Here is a 4,472-nt window from a genome sequence, read left to right as displayed (position 1 = left end):
GGGGGGGATGGGGGGGGGATATATCCCCCCCAATATTTCAAGTGGGGGGGATGGCCTGTATTATCATCCCCCCAATAATTCAGGGTAGAAAAATTGTAATAATGATGATGTAAAAATGAAAAGTTTGATAATGATGATTATAGTGATGATTATAGTATGCCATCAATCAGTTTGTTTCCCTCGCAATTTGTGTATATTGTTATTAAATAAAAACATTCTTTTCCAGGGCTTTTAAACAGATGGGTGGAGGTTCAAAATGAAAAAGAATGAAATGTATATGTACCGGTATATGATATTTTTTAAACACATGACCTAAAAGGACCCCGACGAAAAAAAAACTTTTGTTGATAAGGTGTTCCATCCCACCAGTGGTGAATAAATTAATTTTAAGAAATCAATTAATTCAAAAGGGTGGAAAAATAAACGGGTGGAAAAGGGTGGCAAGATAAACAGGGAAACCACCATGGACGTAAATCCTAGAGGGGTAGATCTTGAAAGAGTACAAACAACTTTTCTCAGATTTACCCCTCCCCACATCCAAGTGCATGATGTTTGTCCCATTTAATCTACAACCCTTAATTTTTAATATTAAACATTTTATCACGTGACCCCATCAGATACCTCTCATGAAAATATTGAGGTTCAGTGAGCTCAATATAATATGATCATATTTTTACAATTTTTGTAATAAGTGAAATCAATTAATTGTTTCAGATGAATAATCATTCATTTCTCTCTAAAGCGTATCTTCGGATATGAACATCGGAGGTTTTATTTTTCCATGTTATTCTTGTTATTGTTATGGACTTGAATAACTAAACTTGGTTGATTTTTTCTTATTTTGGCAAAAAGAAATCTTTTTTGAGTTTGGAAAGGGATGACAGTTTTGCATTCTATATGAGCACACTCATGCGGTATGTTAATTTCATTTTAACACATATATTAGCTGATATTACACACTGATGATTCAAGAAGATGTTGGAGAAATATCATAACATGACAGTTGAGTTTTGATTGTCTTTATGTTTGTTTTTGTTTTATGCACTTATAAAGCATTTAAAACGTGTTAAAATCCAGGGTTAAAATCGTCTGACGGTAAGCCCGATGGCGCACGAGAAGCCACACAGTGCTCAATAAACAGAAGCTAAACATCATGCTCAATAAACAGATCACTTTGTACATGGTCCAGACAATTTTTGTCATTTTTTCTTTCGTATGAGTTTAGAATAGGCTCACTCAGTGGGGTAACTACGGGGGGGGGGGGGGGGCATGGGGGCACATACCCATCCAATCGGCTGACAAAAAAAAGGAGAAAAAGAGGGAGAGAGGAAGGGAATGTAATGGGAAAGAAGACATTATTGTTCATAATGATGTTAGATTATACTATAATTATGTTATATTACATAAGACGCATTTTTCATAACTTTATGAAACATAATTTGATTAGGGCCCATGTCTTCATTGTTCCTGGTGCTCACATTGTCTGTTTAACTTTAATGAGATATATAATCCTGTGGCACTAAAACCTCCTGTTTTCAAAATACTTCCTCGCACTTCGAATTATTATTTTATGTGCAATAGTATGCTTCTTTTCATGACTACTTAAAGTGATTGCCACATTTTAAGGTCTTAATATAAAACATTTCTTGTCCGTGCTTATGTTTGCATTAGTGAGATATGTCTGCTCTCCATGAATTACTAGAATCAGTCCTTAAAATGTCCCTTTTTCTGATCTCAATATCAAAACTTTTCAGATCGTGCTTCGCGCTCGCATCATTTGGTTAATGAAATACGTATGGTCTTAGTGAATTCCTGCAAACAAGCTTTAGAATGCCCCTTTTCAGGTCTGAATTTCCTAAAATGACTTCAAGTGCTTCATGTGTAATTCTAACAAAATCAGCAAGCGCTTAGCACTCGCATTAGATGACTGTTGGGGGTCAATATATACAAAAATTTCAGCTCGCGCTTCGCGCTCGCATTGTTTAGCGAGACAGGTAAGTATCATGATTACAAAAAGTTGATTATGATGTCCCTTTTTACGTCCGAATATCAAAAATTTTAAGCTCGCGCTTCGTGCTCGCATTATTTCATCAGTGAGATACATATCTGTTTAATATATGGCACTGTCCTTAAAGTGTATCTATTAGGTCAGTGTACCTGGCAACTGAGCGCGCTTCGCGCGCTCACTAAGTGACTCAAAATTTTTGCTGGTGCCCCCCAATGCCATGACCCACGGTACGCCACTGGGCTTACTTGTAATACAAATTGAATTTTGTGATTTTAGTGGGGGTAATATTGAAAGATCCCCATCCACAAGAATATTTGTGTCAATCATCCCCCCCAACCAAGAATAACGATCGACACCCATGGTCAACATTATTTATTGATTGATTGATTTATTTATTGTATTTATAATTATCTCAAGGGACCGTTTCACAAAGCTGTTCGTAAGTTAAGGGCGACTTTAAGAACGACTGGTGATCCTCTCTTACACGCTAAACCATTGAGTCGACAATGAATATAGGACCTACCATTTACCACGAGAAAGGATCACCAGTCGTTCTTAAAGTCACTCCTAACTTACGAACAGCTTTATGAAACACCCACCAGGTGACACATCACCATATTGGTGGTCTTCCATGTTTTTCTGTTAACACACAAAGGAACAGTAAACATCAGTAATAATGAACAACAATAGAGTAATAAACAAATTATACAATCACACATAGGTATATAAACCATGTAAAACAAAATATGTTCATATGATGATTTTTTTACAATTTGAATTAAATCTATGATTTTAGACTTTTGGCCTGTATTCTGAAGTCAGGTTTAACTTAGACCACGGTCTAACTCTGTGCTAAAATTATGGGGAGCCAAAAGTTTAAAAATTCTGTTTAAATTGTATATTTCTTATGTTTACTATATTGTTTCCTTGTGCTTTCATAATGAAGAAAAATACCTCAGTTATATCATTCCTAGACAATTATGAACAATTTGGGTGTCATTTGACTTAATAAATTGAATGTGTACTGTTAGGGTTTTGTGCTTCAATCGGCTCTCCATAGTTAAACCACATCTTTAAACCAGGGTTTAATTTAAACCCGACTTCAGAATACGGGCCTTAATGTCGAAAATGGAATAACAGTGAATTATATAAAGTTAATTTGAAAGAAAAAATAAATCCCTACCAGACAACACAGGATATCAACGATTTCTATATATATATTTACATCTATTCACATACATACCTGTTAGAATTTTCAGCTGTTTTGTCAGCAATCAAAGTGTACTTTGATTGCTGACAAAACAGCTGAAAATTCTAACATTGATGTAAACCGTGTCTAAAAATGAGGTATGTAGTAATTTCTATTAAAAAGTTGATATGCATATATTTACCACCAGTAATTTACAACTCATCTGCCGATAACATAGATTTAGGAGTGTGTCTAAGACTTTGTAAAGTAGGTGACGTTTCAATTGAACTTTTAAGTTGGTTCAAGTTTGTTAATCTCTTAAAATTTGTTGTCTAAATATTCAGACAAATACAATAATTTCAAAGTCCTTTGTTTTAATTCCAATAAAAACAATAATGGATATTCCATGATTGTAGGATTTTCTCATATGATCCATTTTTGCAAAAGATTTAAATATAATAAATATTTGACAAACAAAACGTGTATAGGCCGTCGTCTATTTGTGAGTTAGAGCTTCACAACGATGTGTTATTACAATAATTATGTATATTTCATATAAAGAATAATAAGGAAAGGGGAAATGTCTAAATATGACTATCATACACTCTGCCGTTTTTGTCTTATGATGCATTATAATTATCCGTTCACACTTATTTGAGGGAACCATAATAGCTTTGCTTTTTAATGGGCCCCTTTTCCATACACACGCTTTACTTTGTCCGATCACATGGCAGTACGCAGCGGGGGCATTCGCCCCCCAAAATTGTGAAAACTTACATTTTTTTCGAAAAGGATTATGCGTCCTGCCCCCAGCAATAAAATTTTGCGTACGACCATGTGAGAACGTTTTCTGAATAATTTTGTATGATATACTATATAAAGTGTCTTGTTGAGGGATTGTGCACTGCAGTATATTTCGATTTGGTTGTATTCCTATTGTTATGAATATAAATAAACTTCTTGAATCTTGAACAATACGACTCGAATCAATACCATAATATTGGCTTTTATCACTTTTGACAATCTGAAATGATTGGAAAATGACAATGATAACGTTTGCCGATAAAAAGTCTGTCATAATATCTTACAGTACGTGTGTTATGCTGATGAAATTGTCTCCCCTTGCCAACCATACAACTTTTTTTGCGTTCTCAATTTGGTGTACAAGATTGCCATCCAAACATAATTATGAAGAATAACCATTATTAACTTGAATAACCAATTATCTTAATTACGCTAAAATTAAAACAAGCAAGATCTTATAATTTTTTTTTT

This window comes from Lytechinus pictus, chromosome 16 (assembly GCF_037042905.1).
Source record: "Lytechinus pictus isolate F3 Inbred chromosome 16, Lp3.0, whole genome shotgun sequence".
NCBI lineage: Eukaryota > Metazoa > Echinodermata > Echinoidea > Temnopleuroida > Toxopneustidae > Lytechinus > Lytechinus pictus.
This window is presented reverse-complemented; position numbering follows the sequence as displayed.